Genomic DNA, 17509 nt, shown 5'->3' with positions numbered 1-17509 from the left:
CGATCGTGAATGCAGGTGGTGTCTGTTTGGAGTTTGTACATTCTTCTTGTGTACATTCTTGTGGATAGGCCTTACAGGTCCTGGTCTCTTCTCGTCTCGTCTCCAGTTCTTCACCCCACCCCCCTCCACCACACATTCTTCTCTTCCACATTCCAAACACATGCAGATCTGCAAGCTAGATGGTTTCTGTAAATTGTCCCGAGTTTGTAGGATAGAACTGGGCGGTTTGTAGGATAAGAGCGGCACGGTGGTGCAGCGGTAGAGTTGCTGCCTTACAGCGAATGCAGTGCCGGAGACTCAGGTTCGATCCTGACTACGGGTGCTGTACTGTACGGAGTTTGTACGTTCTCCCCGTGACCTGCGTGGGTTTTCTCCGAGATCTTCGGTTTCCTCCCACAGACGTATGGGTTTGTAGGTTAATTGGCTGGGCGAATGTAAAAATTGTCCCTCGTGGGTGTAGGATAGTGTTAATGTGCGGGGATCACTGGGCGGCGCGGACCCGGTGGGCCAAAGGGCCTGTTTCTGCGCTGTATCTCTAAATCTAAAAAGAAACTAGTGTGTGGGTGGTCGCTGGTTGGATCGCAGATCACACTGTATCTCGAAACTAAACTTAATAGAGAACTACAATTTCTAGGCTGCTATAGGTCAATTTCTAGGTCAATGGATATAGGAAAATGAAAACCAAGTCATAAAGGGGTTATCAAAAAGGATGCAGTCTTGAAAAAATGTTTTTGTGGGAGAAAAAAGAACAATGAAGATAAACTGAGGGGAGGAGTGAGGAATCCCAAAGAATTGGGGCCAAGATGATTGGAGGCTTGTCCTCAAGAAGGAAAGGCCTGCGTAAGAGATACAAAGAACGATAATATAAAACTCCTGGAATATGCAGGCACAGGTTAGAGCATTCATCAAATCACCTTAGGGGTTGAAAGTTTTTAAGTCGTACAGAGTGAGCAGATGAGCAGTCAGCATTTATCATCAAAGATAATGGTTGTGCCATGATGTGGTGTGGGAGACGATTTGGGTATTTGAATTTCGATCAACCCAAGGCAAACAATGGGAGGCACCATAAAGAATGTTGGAGAAGCCAACCAGGTAACAGTAGCATGCATGAATGCTTCAGTAATGGATGGAGTGCCAATTTATGCATGTGGAAGGAAGAGTTTCTGCTGATCCATTCGATGAGGTTGAGTTCTGGCTGTGATTGGAAAAGAAAATGTAGCATGGCCTGCTTCAGTCTGAGCTTGTGCTAGGGACTGGGTGAGGCTTTGGTGGCAAGGCAACAGTGTGTTTGTACAGGGGTTAGAAACAAAGCGTTCTGGCACCGAGATGCTCATCTTGAAATGTTCGAACTTATCAATGGCTTGCTTTATGTAGTGTTGCTATTGTTCCCGAGGGTGGTATATAATGCATCTTCTACTGTATTCATGAACCCTGCCAAATATTGCTCCTGTGGAGACCTTCTGCCGATGATTCTGCTCTGCGTGCTTAACCACAGTGAACTGTACTTGTATGATAAATGAGGAGATAAGGATTTTTTTACAGTCTCATCAGAGTAGGAATTGTATTGGAAGGAAATGAGGCTGAGTGGGTTGAAGCACAGATTAATGACCACAATTGATTTTAACTTTCACGCTTAATTATTATCAAGAGGATTTTGTTTTATGTTTTGGTACCAAAATCAAGCCCATTTATTGTATTACATATCAAAAGAATCTAATATTTTGTTTAAATCATAACTCCTTGTTGAGTACTGAAATATATAATTGGCAACAATACTCAAATCTCCAAGGATTATTTTAAAAACGCAGCTTTAATCTTCCAGTTAATCTTTCCTTATTTTTTACCTTTATTTAAATCTTGGAGATTTTATCCTACCACCATGGTTTCAGCAACAGTGGATTTCCACAGGGAACTGTGGTGAGACCTCTGTTGTTAGTGTATATATATATATATAACTGACTTGGACATAAAAGTGGATAGGTTGGTAATTTTGCAGACGACACTAAGGTTGCTGAAGATGTGGATTGTGAGGAAGGCTGTCAACTACACAGCGGCATATAGATCAGCTCCAGAAATGGATGGAGAAATGGCAGATGGAGTTTAATCCAAGCAAGTGTGAGGTGTTGCAGTTTGTGAGGTTGAATATAAAGGGAAAGTATTAATTAATGGCAACACCCTTAACAGCATTAATAGACAGAAGTATCTTGGGGTCCAAGTCCATAGCTCCTTGAAAGTGCCATCACAAGTAGATAGAGTGGTAAAGTAAGCACACGGTACAATTCAATGATGCAATGCTACTTTATAGTCACATGTACCTAGATACATTGAAATTCTTTGTTCTTGCATACAATCTGGCAAAACCACACAGCAAAGTTTAAAGGAGACTAGCACAAGTGTGCCCGTTGGGCCCGTCCTCGTAGGGTTTCCATTGTAACCGGGAGGATGGGAGGGAGGGAAGGGGGAGGGAGGGGGGGAGGGGAGGGTGGAGTGGAGGGGGGAGGGGAGGGGGAAGGGGGGGAGGGGGATGGGGAGGGAGAGGGGAGGGAGGGGGGTGGGGGGGAGGGTCTATTTTACTTTAAAATAAACAGCGTTCTTTGTTGAAAAGGAAATAAACTTATCTATAGAGCATCAGCTTTTTTAAAATAAATAAAATCAAACTTAATGAAAATCACATTCCTCATTTTAAATAAATGTCTTTGTTATAAATGAAATCAAACAGCGGGAGAGGCGACGGCGACTACACCTCCCGGCGGTCAGCGCTGCTGGGACGGGAGGGATGGGATTTAAGAGGCTTTTAGATGGGCACATGGACATGCAGGGTATGGAAGGATATGGATCATGTGCAGGCAGATGAGGTTAGTTTATCTCGGCATCGTACTCAGCATGGACCGTGCTGTATTTAACTTCAATCTCCCAGGCTGGGGTTTCGGTGCCTCCTGCTAAAGCTAGCTGGCTGGACATTAGCCCAATACTCTATGTAATATGCTTTGTGTATTAATTGATGAAGATTGACTAATACAACCAATGGGCAGAAGTTCATGTGCAAAATCTTCCCAAACACTAGAAAGTTCTTAATCACAAAAGTGATGAAAATCAACCATTCCATGTTCATAACTATGAAATATAGAAAGTGATTATTCCCTAAGGCACAGCCTTGACTGGGATGAAAGCTATTAGCATATGGAATAAAAATTAATGAAAAGTCAGCTGTACATTAATTTATAATTGCTAGGGTTTCATTTTGAATTGCTATAAAGAAATATAATAAAATCCTTCCTAAAAGGATTCATTTTTCTAGATTCAATCATTTCTCATATTTAGATTAATTGTCTAATTTGAATATAACCTGTAAAAGTGGAAGAAATTGTTTGAAATGATTAATCAGGTTGCATGATTTCATTGCATAAATAACACAAGCCAATGGACTCTGCAGTTTTGCTCTGATTAGGCCAATTAGCTATTCCAAATGATTGAACACAGTAGGCACCCGATGTGACTACATTTGCAAAATTTATTTCCTGACATATCTGATCTGCATCTAATATCTGACTACATTAATCCTCTCTGCAAGGTTGGAAGTGCTCATTTCGGAGCATATGTGAATGTTACAACATTGTTTAAAACAAACTCCGGCAATATGACTCAATCTGATGGAGGGTCCCGACCCGAAACGTCACCTACCCTTGTACTCCAGAGATGCTGCCTGACCTGCTGAGTTACTCGAGCAATTTGTGTCCCTTTGTTATCTGCAATAATAATAATAATAATAATTCATTTATTTTATATAGCGCCTTATCGCATGCTCAAAGCGCTTTACAAAAACAATTAACATAGAAACAAACAGACAAACTATCCTGACGGAAAAGCGGCGAATACTCAACGCCAGCGTCCTCTCACGTCAGGGTCCGGCAGTAGACATTAAAAAGCACAAGACACACAGATATAATTTTTTACACAAACAGCCATCACAGTGATTGCTCTAGGCATACCCTCACTGTGATGGAAGGCAAAGTCTTATCTCCTCCTCGTTCTTCTCCCGTGGTGCCACGAGGTGATCGAGGCTCCCAACTTTTTGAAGCCCCCACCGGGCGATGGAAAGTCCCAGGGCCGAGCCGAGCAGGCCGATGAAAGTCCTGAGCCCCCACCGGGCGATGGAAAGTCCCAGGGCCGAGCCGAGCAGGCCGATGAAAGTCCTGAGCCCCCATCGGGCGATGGAAAGTGCTGCGGCCGAGCCACGCAGGGCAATGAAGGGCCTGCGAGCGGGTCGATCGTACCTTGCGCTTCGGGGCGGTCGAAGCTGCTACGGCTGGAGCTCCCAAAAGCCGGTCGCCAGCCAGGGACCTGCGAACTCCCGATGTTGCGGTCTGCAGGGCCCACGGCCGAAGCCTCCGAGATGGTAAGTCCAGGCCATGCGACCGGAGTCTTTGAGGTCGATCCCAGCTGGAGGCCGCCGACTCCACGATGTTAGGCCGTAGCGCGAACGGAGATACGACACGGTAAAGGTCGCATCTCCGTTGAGGAGGAGATTTGAAAAAAGGTTCCCCCAACCCCCCCACCACCCCCCCACATACACAGAGTTAAAAATAAAACAAAACGTACATTTAACGACGACAATGACAAAAAACAACAACAAAAAAACAGAGAGACTGCCGGTGAGCCGCAGCTGTAGAACACAGCCACGCCCCCAAATAGCTAACAGTTGCACACCAAGCTTCTCTGTTACATGCAAGGCGTTTTCTCCAAAGTGCGGCCTTATGGGGTGCAGCAGTAGCCATGACCAGCTTAGTTAGATAATTCAATAGACAATAGCCAATAGGTGCAGGAGGAGGCCATTCGGCCCTTCGAGCCAGCACCGCCATTCAATGTGATCATGGCTGATCATTCTCAATCAGTACCCCGTTCCTGCCTTCTCCCCATACCCCCTGACTCCGCTATCCTTAAGAGCTCTATCCAGCTCTTTCTTGAATGCATTCAGAGAATTGGCCTCCACTGCCTTCTGAGGCAGAGAATTCCACAGATTCACAACTCTCTGACTGAAAAAGTTTTTCCTCATCTCCGTTCTAAATGGCCTACCCCTTATTCTTAAACTGTGGCCCCTTGTTCTGGACTCCCCCAACATTGGGAACATGTTTCCTGCCTCTAACGTGTCCAACCCCTTAATAATCTTATACGTTTCGATAAGATCTCCTCTCATCCTTCTAAATTCCTCAACCTTTACTCCACTTCTACTAAGTCCCCACACTTTAACCCATTATCCCCACAAACTCATTCTGCGCCAACTTTCTCTCATCATTCCCAATGTTGATATATTTTTAGGTATTAACATAATCACGGGACATGGGTAAATGCAGGAGAAGGGCAGCTATGATTTTATTGAATGGCAGAACGGGCATATGGGGCTGAGTGGCCCGCCCTTGCTTTTGTTACATTCTTCTCTTCCGAGATTCTGGTAAAACTGAAATGTTATAAGGGATGGTTGGGGTTGACAGTGGAGGTAGTAAAGAAAATGGTTCCCTGAAAAATGGTATTGGCCAGAAAATAAAGTAATGTGCTTCATCCACCCAGCCAATTATCTCTACGTGAAACAATAAGGTGTCCATGTGATCAAAAACAACAGGCAATTATTTTAATAAGTGTGTAGGAAGGAACTGCAGATGCTGGTTTAAACCGAAAATAGACACAAAAAGCTGGAGTAACTCAGCGGGTCAAGCAGCATCTCTGGAGAGAAGGAATAGGTCATAGAGGAAACAGGCCCATCGGCCCAACTAACCAACATGTCCCAGCTACACTAGTTCCACCTGCCCGCGTTAGGTCCATATCCCTCCAAACCTGTCCTATCAATGTACCTGTCTAACTGTTTCTGAAATGTTGGGATAGTCCCAGACTCAACTACCTCCTCTGGCAGCTTGTTCATACACCCACCAACCTTTGTGTGAAAAAGCTACCCCTCAGCATCCTATTAAATCTTTTCCCCTTCACCTTAAACCGATGTGGTCTTCGATTCACCTACTCTGAGGAAGAGACTCTATGCATCCACCCGATCTATTCCTCTCATGATTTATACACCTCCATAAGACCACCCCTCCTCTTCCTGTTCTCTGAATAGAGTCCCAGCATGCTCGACCTCTCCCTATAGCCCTATAGCTCCTCCAGCCCTGGCAACATCCTCATAAAATTTCTCTCTACCCTTTCCAGCTTGACAACATCTTTCCTATATCATGGTGCCCAGAACTGAACACAATACTCTAAATGCGGTTTCACCAACGTCTTATACAATTGCAACATGACCTCCCAACTTCTATACTCAATACTCTGACTGATGAAGGCCAAAGTGCCAAAAGCCTTTTTGACCATTCTATCTACCTGTAATTCTACCTTCAAGGAACCATGCACCTGCACTCCTAGTTCCCTCTGCTCTACAACGCTCCCCAGAGCCCTACCATTCACTGTGTAGGCCTATGTTAGACTTCACAAAATGCAACACCTCACATTTCTCTGTATTAAAATGAAATTTAAATCCCATATATCTGTATTAAATCCCATCAACCATTCCTCAGCCCACTTGGACAATCGATCAAGATCCTGCTGCAATTTTTCACAAGCATCTTCACTATCTGCAAAACCACCCACTTTTGTATAATCTGCAAACTTGCTAATCTTGCCATGTTTGTTCTCATCCAAATCATTGATATTGATGACAAACAGTAACGGGTCCTGTGGCACACCACTGGTCACAGGCCTCCAGTCTGAGAAGCAACATTCCACCATCACCCTCTGCTTCCTTCCATGAAGCTAATTTTCTATCCATTCAACTATCTCTCCTTGGATCACATGTGATTTAACCTTCCAGAGCAGCCTACCGTGTGGAACCTTGGCGAATGGGTTACTGAAGTTCATATACACAACATCTCCAGCTCTGCCCTCATCGACCTTTTCGGGCAAGTCTTCAAAAAACTCAATCAGATTTGTGAGACATGACCTCCCATGCACAAAACAATGCTAACTATCCGTAATCAGCCCATTGTCCACCCACATGCCTGCATATCCTATCCCTCAGAATACTCTGTAGTAACTTTCCGACTACAGATGTTGACGTTTCGGGTCGAGACCGTTCTTCAATAAGATGAGTTGAAAGGTTCTTAACTGGATAAGTACAAAATCACTGGCAGTTAAATTAGCTGTGGTCAGTTAAACTTCAGACAGTTTAAACAAACAGTGTATTTGGGATCTGTGGCATGACATTTCCATTTTCACAACATAAGCTTCATAAGAAGCTTAGCATAAGTAGTCGCTGAGCATATTCTCAGTTCTGTGCTTTGCCTTTCCACTATAATGTGAATGGGGAAGAAGGCTAATCTGAGCTCATGACAGGTCGTGAATCAGAGCTGCATTTCAAAGGCCTGCCTCTATGACTTATCCTCCAAGTGTTAGATACCATTTTTATTACTCATTAACTATGTTCAAAAGGAGCAGAGCTGAGGGCTTCCAATGGATTCAAAAGCATTGTTCCCAGCTTGCCTCAAAGAGAATGTACAAAATCGAACCTCCTGGATATTACTGAAATATTACATTTTCGCTGGTCTCTTTCGGTATCAAGATTAAAGGAAAAATGTATCGTCATTATGTTGCCCGCTTTAACCACTTCATTGCTGACATATATTTCATTTTGTCACTTTAAAATCGCATTGCTCAGATATTACATATAATTGAATGCATTAAATTGGTCCCAATTTTCAGCTGAGCATTCAGGTGCAATTGTGGCGATAGCATGCTTAATAAACAATAGGTGCAGGAGTAGGCCATTCGGCCCTTCGAGCCAGCACCACCATTCAATGTGATCATGGCTGATCATTCTCAATCAGAGAACCCGGTCCTGCCTTCTCCCCATACCCCCTGACTCCGCTATCCTTAAGAGCTCTATCTAGCTCTCTCTTGAATGCATTCAGAGAATTGGCCTCCACTGCCTTCTGAGGCAGAGAATTCCACAGATTTACAACTCTCTGACTGAAAAAGTTTTTCCTCATCTCCGTTCTAAATGGCCTACCCCTTATTCTTAAACTGTGGCCCCTGGTTCTGGACTTCTCCAACATTGGGAGCATGTTTCCTGCCTCTAACATGTTCAACCCCTTAATAATCTTATGTTTTGATAAGATCCCCTCTCATCCTTCTAAATTCCAGTGCATACAAGCCTAGTCGCTCCAGTCTTTCAACATACGACAGTCCCGCCATTCCGGGAATTAACCTAGTAAACCTACGCTGCACGCCCTCAATAGTAAGAATATCCTTCCTCAAATTTGGAGACCAAATCTGCCCACAGTGCTCCGACAGAGTAATCCAAATCAGAGTAAGAACTTACTGACCCATTTGCACTGCCCACCACCATCTTAATTGGCATCTTCAAAACTCTTGGTCAGTGCTCCTGTAGGAAATGTGTGGGTACCTCATTACACTTTGCCAACTGGGAACTTTAAAAATTAATAGGATGTTGAAGCATAATTCATGCATGAGTAGACAGGGAACTGCAGATTCTGATTTACACAAAAAAAAGACACAAAGTGCTGGAGAATCTCAGCAGGCCAGGCAGCATCCTTCATCCCTCGAGAACATGGATAGATAACGTCTCGAGTTGGGACTGATGCATTACATATGTTCTGTCCAGTTGCAAAGGTAGCCAAGGTGTCATTTTAGGGATTAGTAATTAATACCACACTTGGCACTTGCATCTGCATCCACACTGCTTTGCATGATTACTGCATACAGTGAGAAAAGACAAAGATGGCTGTTAATTAAAAATAGATTATTCAATATCTAGAGCCAAGAATACTAGTTGGATGGCAGTAAACCCATGATAGTATCTTATTTGCAATTTTCCAGCTTCACGATCAGCTTTCTGTGGCTTTCTCAATATACATAATTTGAATGGGCACTCATTGAATTTCCTGTTATTTTTGTACCTGGTGAGCTACAGATGTTATCTCAAGCAGTTCTAAGATATGACACCATTATTGAGGATGACAGTGAACTTTAGTTTTGGCTCTGGTCTATCAGCATTTTGGCTCTGGTCTATCAGCATTTAGACATCTAGAGGATTTGGCTGTAGTGTAACTGCCTTGAGGTAGCCCAGGGAATGTTGGGAAAGAAATTCAAGGGTACACTGTATCTGGCAGCAAATGAGCAACCAGAACTTTAGAAATAGAGACGCTGAATTTAGATGCACTGTGAATGTTCTGTGATCTGATGTGAATGGAACTTAGAAAATCAACATCATTGGCAAAGCAATATTCATTTTTAGCAGAATTTAGGATATTGGTCTGGCTACACTGGGTGGCAGCAGGTCCAACAATCATGAATCACGCTATTAGTGTCCTGTTTGAACTAACTTCCCAATCATTCCTTTCTGTTTTAAAGCATTATATACCAAGATGCTGCCTGGATTAGAAGGTTTCAGCTACAGGGAAAGGTTGGATAGAGGTTGGTTGTTTTCTCTGGAGCATCGGAGGTTGAAGAGAGACTTGATAGAAGTATATAAAATGATGTGAGGCATAGATAGGGTAGACAGTCACAACCTTTTTGCCCAGGGTGGAATTGTCCAACACTAGAGGGCATAGTTATAAAGTGAGAGCGGGAAAGTTTAACGGAAATGTGCGGGGCAAGTTTTTGACACGGAGAGTGGTGGGGGCCTGGACCGCATTGCTTGGGGTGGTGGTGGAAGCAGATACGATAGAGGGATTAAAAAGGCTTTTAGATAGGCACATGGAAGTGCAGTGAACAGTGGGATATGGATCTTGTACAAGCAGGTGACATCAGTTTAACGTGGCATCATGCTGTACTATTTTATGCATTTCTACCCTTGGCAATGTGCAAGATACATCTTCTGGATGCACTGGGGCGCATCCTCAGTGATGTGATCTGGGGTCATCGGGTGTTTCGGGTCTCACAACATCAGACACCCTCGCCCAGGCGACCCAGCCGGGGTCGATCAGGCCCCGACTTGCATCCCCTTGGCAATTAATATTGGGAAAATCAAGGGTGTGACTGAAATTTCTTACAACTTCTGCCTGAAGTGTGTAAAAAAAAACCTATTGGTTTGCTAATACGTAAAGTGTATTTGCATAAATTAATTACCCAATTAAATAATCCAAAGTTCATTGCATCTGCAGTTTCTTAGTAATTTTCGAGATTCAAAACAGGGAAGAGTTGTCAATGCAAAATTTTCAAGTTCAACGAACAGCAATGTATTCTGCACAGAAATTACTTCCCTTTTATATTCATCACAAAAGGAGCTATAATTACAGGTGTTGTTGTCCACAGGTTTTCCATGCTGTAAGTGAGGCTAAACATCTCTTGATTTATCTGAAATAACACTTGGAAGGCCAACTCTTTGACTTTCATGGAGTCCCATGGTGAGTAAAATGTCCAAGTCTTGCAAGGAAAGAGCACCATTTTTATTCTTCCTCTTGATACACAGTTGCATGCTCACTTTACTGAGACAATTATTTTTGATTGTTGAGATTAAATTCTTTAGCACTAACCTGAGTTTGTAAGGGCCTGTCCCAGTTACGCGATTTTTAAGGCGACTGCCGGCGACTGTCAGTCGTAGCAGATCGCCAGGGTAAAAATTTCCTTTTACCCTACGACAATGACCACGACAATGCCGAGTCAGGTCGATACAAGTTACTTTTTGTGTGAAAGTAACACACCTGGCTAAGAGATTACACCGTCTTCGGAAACATCGCGAAATTCCCACGCTTACCTGACCGTCAAAATGTCGCCTCCAATCTACCTGTCAAATGTCCTGACGGTTAATAAATTGGCTAAACAAAACTATCTTCTGATATCTTCAAATGCCTTTTCTTAATTTAGTTTTATGTGCTTCTAAATGCATCTGCGACAACCTAGCAAACCTGGGGACAGCATGCGACAGCGCCCGCAATAAGCAACGATACCTGGCGACAAGCCAGCTGTCGCTGAGAAATTTCTATCTGGAATTTTTTTCCGGGACGCGCCGAGATCCGCTACGATTCATTGATGACTCCTCACGATCATGCCCGCGACACCCCGGCGAACGTTCGGTGACAGCCTAGTCGCCGGCAGTCGCCTTAAAATCGCCTAACTGGGACAGGCCCTTTAAAGCAGATTAAGGCCTTACAGTAAAAGAAACTACATTGAGCCAAGGCAGTAAGACAGCTTGCCCAACGGCTCAGAGAGGCCCAGTTTGCAGCTGTGTGCATGTTGGCATTTCCACAGATTACCACAGCTTGGAATGTTTGGATTTGGAGCTGAAGTAGGTCACTTGGTCACCGGAACTGCTCCCCCATATATATGCGCCCCTCCTTTACGAATAACGGAGTTACGTATTGGAGCAACGTTCAGTCTGATGAAGGGTCTCGACCCGAAATGTTGCCCATTCCTTCTCTCCTGAGATGCTGCCTGGCCTGCTGAGTTACTCCAGCATTTTGTGAATAAATACCTTCAAGGAGTTACTTATGCTATGTCCCAATCTAATGGACTGTTTCCTGATTCAGAGAATGTGGGAAATGTAAAACCAACATGCCAACTATCTATCCCAAGAATAAGGTCAGTCAGCACCCAGAGACTCATCAGCCCACAGCTCCAACAGTTTTCTCAATTCCATTACCCTAAAAATGGTAACTTTCTTCAGTTCCTTCCTCCCTTCAATTTCCTGGTTTACAGATATATCTGGTATGTTACCATAGTGAATACTATAGTACTTTCAAACTGGAAAGGATGCAGAGAAGATTTACGAGGATGTTGCCAGGACTCGAGAGTCCAAGCTACAGGGAGAGGTTGAGTAGGCTGGGACTCTATTCCTTGGAGTGCAGGAGGATGATGGGTGATCTTATAGAGGCGTACAAAATCATGAGAGGAACAGATTGGGGAGACCACAGAGTCTTTTGCATAGGGGAATCAAGAACCAGATGACATAGGTTTATGGTGAGGGGGGAAAGATTTAATAGGAACCTGAAGGGCAACTTTTTCATTTAAAGGGTGGTGGATGTATGGAATGAGTTGCCAGCGGAAGTAGTGAGGCAGGGACTATCGCAACATTTAAAAAACATTTAGACAGATACATGGGTAGGACAGGTTTAGAGGGATGTGGGCCCAATACAGGCAGGTGGGACTAGTGTGGATGGGACATATTGGTCAGTGTGGGTAAGGTGGGCCAAAGTCCCGCTTCCACGCTGTTTAACTCTATGACTCTATGACTCAAGCAAAAAAATACCTGTTTAGTTCAAGTGCCACCAACTTTTGTTCATTTGTTCATTCCCCAGACTCACTTAATTTTGAATGACTTGTTGAAAGATACAGCAAGGAAACAGGCCCGTCAGCCCAATGAGACAACAATGATCATCGCTCTCCTACTCACACTGGTCCTATGTTATCCCACCTTTCCATCTCTGCCAACACACTAGGGGCAATCTACAGAGTCCAATTAATCAACAAACGTGCACGCCTTAGGATGCTGGATGAAGTTACAGCACCCAGAGGAAAGCCAGAGGGAGAATGTGCAAAATTGCACACAGATAACACCCGAGTTTAGGATCGCCCCCGGGTCTCTGGCACAGTGGGGCAGCTGCTCTACCAGTTGTGCCACCATGTCGATTCTCATGCAGAAGTACGGAACTGACTGGGAGTCAGCTGCTAGCACAACTGATGGCCCCTCCCCTCCTTTCCCCCCTCTTACTGACCTACAGACCTACAACTGTAGGCCAGTTGACCTACAAATCTGTACATCTTTGGAGTGTGGCAGGAAACCGGAGCACCTGGAGAAAGCCCTTGCGGTCACAGGGAGAACGTACTAACTCTGTACCCGTGGTCAGGATCAAACCCAGGTCTCTGGCGCTGTAAGGCAGTCAATCTACCGCTGAGCCACTGTGTTACACACACCGTGTGACCGCTGTTTTACTCAAATAAAATCTAACTAATAAATAATGCTTTTCAATTTAGTTTCAGGAGATTAGAACATGTAACTATTGAGCAAAAACTTGCCGGATGAAGTATTTTCCAAAGCCCAGCTTAATTGATTTGGTTTATCACAAATTCATTATGATAAGAATATTTCTCATCGTCATGGAGAGATGCAGCCTGGAAACAGGTCCATCGGCCAACAAGTGGTCAACGACCAGCCAACCTTTTACACTAACCCTGTTGCATTCTCCCGACCAAAGATACTAGAGGAGCAAGATGGATCACTCCGTTGAAATCGCCTATACTGTAGTATGCAAAGGAGCGTAACATCCGCCATTTTAGTAGGCAAAACCTGCCGTTCGCTATGCCTCTCGCAGTGTAATCAGTGTTTTGGGGGAACAGTATGTGTGATGATACCATTAAAATGCAGAATATATCTCATCTATCAATTCACAGATTTTTGCTGTTTTTTGTTTTAAATGCTTCTGCAAGTTTCTGCCTACTAAAATGGCGCCATGACATACTACGGTTTTTAGGGTCGAGTGGTCTATCTTTCTCCTCTAGTATCTTAATAATAATAATAATAATAATAATAATACATTACATTTGTATAGCGCTTTTCTAGACACTCAAAGACGCTTTACATGGTAAATAAGACATAAAAATAAATAAATAAACGAACAGAAAAGGAAGAATAAGGTGAAGCGACGGTCAGTGGTTGAAGGCAGTGTTGAACAGGTGAGACTTCAGTGATGTTTTGAATGTGGTGAGTGAGGAAGAGTCTCTGATGGTTTGAGGTAGTGAGTTCCAGAGGGTGGAACTCCTGACATTCATATCAATCCACCCAGATTCAACCATTCACCTCCACTTGGGGGCAATTTACAGTGGCTAATTAACCTAACAGTATGCACATCTTTAGAAGAAAACTAGAGGACTCAGGATAAAACCATTCGGTCACAGCAAGAACGTGCAAACTACACATACACGGAGATCGAGATTGAATCCCATGAAGCAGTCGCTCTGCTAGCTTGGCCACTGTGCTGCCCTGTATTTTTTATGTAAGCCTGTCCCATCAACTGTGTTGACATAAGAGTTTAATCTTAAATGTTAAATTGGTTACAAAAGTCCCTCAGAGGAATTTTGGTTTTCCGAAGAAAAGTATAAAGGACTTTTAATGCAACATAGAAATTTGAGACCGTTTTGCTTCAAATCGGCCTTTGTCTTTTAAAATTAATATCACAAGATTATTATTTTAGGTCCCTTAGAAATGCCTTTATCTCAATTGTTAATTTGTAAAGATATTTAAGATGTGGTGGCTGATTAAAAACCAATCCAAAATATTCCTTTTGTTACAGTTTTTGTAGACCAATGTTGATGAGGAATTTACTCCTAAACTAACAATTTTACTAACTAAACTGTATTAATTGTGCAGCATCTCCGGAGAAACTGAATGGGTGATATTTTGGGTCGAGGCACTTCTTCAGACTGTCTGAAACATCACCTATTCCTTTCCTCCAGAGACGCTGCTTGACCCGCTGAGTGACTCTGGCATTTTGTGTCTATCTTCGATGCATCTGCTGTTCCTTCCATCAAATGTATTGATCGTGTAACAATTCACCTAACCAGAATGTAACTCTTTCTGCAATGTGCATTAAAGGCAGCTCATCAGTTGCAATTGGAGAAATAGTTGTGGAGTTTGGGGATGAGAATAGAGACAGGAAATGTGTAACAGCTGTATTGGCCTTTATCACAGGATTAGCGATGACAATTGGAAAAGGGTGAACAAAAAAGAACGTATACTGAACAATGTTTTAAATTGAAGTCAGAAAGTACTTCCTTTAAAATCTTTAAATTGATGTTTGAGAAAGGACTATCTTTTGGTTCCTTAAAGATGACTGGTTTGGCTGCTGAGCACCTGTTGATGCTGACTGCATCTTCAACAATGCATGTAGGTGTAAATCAACACTGTGCAACACAGACCAGTTTGCCATAGGAGCCCGTGAGACTAGATTCTGCATGAACAAAATGTTGCAGATTTTGAGAGTTTGAAAGAAAAAGCGGTGGACTTACCCAACAAGTCAGTCTGCATCCATGGAGACTTAAAACCAAACTTCGTTCTGATGCAAGGCATTTTCAACCTGGAACATTAGCTCTGTTTCTCTCTCCATGGATGTTATCTTACTTGCTGAGTGTTTCCAGCACTCTGTTTTATTAGATTCCCCCAAATGGTAGAGTAGCAATTTCAGACTTGTACTCCTTCAGGCAATTCCACCAAGAAATGTGCATCCACAGGTTCCTCAACATCTGGAACAGTGCACACTCACTTCACATCTGTAGAACAGGCACATTGACACTGGAAGCATTGGTCAGTAGGTGCAGGCACTTAAAACGTGTTGCCTTCTGAATCATCCTTTGTTCACTCCATCATTAGCAACAAATATACACATAAATTACTTCATTCCCTCAGATGTAGACTTCACGATGGAAATGCCACCATTTCCCCATAATTATTATGAAAACTTGCAACTGAACTTTGTCAAAAGAACAATATTTGATCATTGCACAAACAGCTTATGTAGGTCAAATGAAAGGGTACTACTGTTTTTTAAGCTTTGATGTATTTCTCTTTATGATGCTGCCAATCTCCACAGTTGCAAGTTCCGATTTGTCCCTATAATGTTGCCTGACACGATGAGTTAGTTCAGCACTTTGTATCTTTTTTGTAAACCAGCATCTGCAGTTTCTTGTTTCTAATAAGTATCTGTACTCTATATATATATATATAAATATTTTGGCACTGTAAAATGTATTTAATCAGGTGTGTGCTGTCATGCACATACTAGGTTTTAACTAAAGATGCTTAAACAAGTCAGGCACATTTTTAGAGCTCTGTGTTTCTCGCATGTTTACACCGTCCACAAGTTACTATTATTGTCATGGCAAGTTCTTGAAATTGCTTGCTCAACAGCACCCTGGAGACTTCCTCCACCTTTCCAAGAACCATAAAGACTGGGCAGTAAACATGGCCTGATTCTCAGAATTTAGTTATAATCGACAGGTGGTGCAGCGGTCGAGCTGTTGCCTTACAGTGCTTGTAGCACTGGAGACCTGGGTTCGATCCCGACCATGGGTGCTGTCTGTACGGACTTTCTACGTTCTCCCCGTGACCTGCGTGGGTTTTCTCCGAGATCTTTGCTTTCCTCTCACACTCCAAAGACTTACAGGTTTGTAGGTTAATTGGCTTGGTATAAGTGTAAATTGTTCCCACATTAACATAGTGTTAATGTGTGGGGATCGCTGGTCGGCGCGGACATGGTGGGCTGAAAGGCCTGTTTCCATGCTGTATGTCTAGAATAACTAAACTAAGAATTATTTTCAGATTGGACTCGTCATTCAAGCTCCAGAATTGAGCTCTGCAATTTGTGATTAATCTGATTGTTTTTATTATCATAGCAGGACAATGCATGGCTTTGTATAGGTGTAGGTTCATTATTGTCTACTGAAGAACAGTGAAAACCTTTGCTTTGCATGCTATCCAATCGAACAGATTATACCAAACATAAATATCCCCAAGACAAACTCAAGTACAATCGGTAGAGCAAAGGGAGAGATATAGAAGATAGACACAAAAAGCTGGAGTAACTCAGCGGGACAGGCAGTATGGAGAGAAGGAATGGGATAGAATGCAGACTATAGTTCTCAGCATTATATGGCAACAGTTCCAAAGACAAAGTCCAAAGTCTGCAATAAGGTTGAGGAGAATTGAACTGTACCCTATCTTTTGGAAGGAACTTTCAGAAGCCCTGATAACAGTGGGAGAAGCTGTTCCTGAATCTGGATGTGTGTGCTTTCAAGCTTCTGTGTCTTCTGCCCAACAGGAACGGGGAGAAGAAGGAATGAGGGAGATGGTAAAAGTCTTTGATTACATTGGCTGCTTTCCTGAGGGTGTGTGAAGTGTAGATGGAGTCCATGGTGGGGGATCTGGCCTGTGTGATGGACTGAACTACATCCGTAACTCTGCACAGTTTCTGGGAAAACCTGTTCCCAAACCAAGCTCCGAAGCAACCTGACAGCATGCTTTCTTTCGATGGTGCATCTGTAAATGTTTGTAAGAGTCATTGGAGACATGTCAGTTTTCCTCAGACTCCTGAGGAAACAGAGTTGTTGTTGTGCCTTCTTGGTGTTCGCCTCAAAGTGGTTACACCATGACACATCGTTGGTAATATTTACACCAAAGAACTTGAAGTTCTCAACCATTTCCACTTCACTCCACATCTGCTTAATTTAGTTTAGTTTAGAGATACAGCGCGGAAACAGGCCCTTTGGCCCACCTAGTCCGCACTGCCCAGCGATCCCCGCACATTAACACTATCCTACACACACTCGGGATAATTTACACGTATGCCAAGCCAATTAACCTACAAACCTGTACGTCATTGGAGTGTGGGAGGAAACCGAAGATCTCGGATAAAACCCACGTGTTCACAGGGAGAACGTACAAACTCCGTACAGACAGCATCCGTTGTCGGGATCGAACCCGGGTCTCCAGCATTCCAAGCGCTGTAAGGCAGCAACTCCA

The sequence above is a fragment of the Rhinoraja longicauda genome, chromosome 27 (genome assembly GCF_053455715.1).
Source record: "Rhinoraja longicauda isolate Sanriku21f chromosome 27, sRhiLon1.1, whole genome shotgun sequence".
Taxonomy (NCBI): Eukaryota; Metazoa; Chordata; class Chondrichthyes; order Rajiformes; family Arhynchobatidae; genus Rhinoraja; species Rhinoraja longicauda.
Note: the sequence above shows the minus strand (reverse complement) of the source record.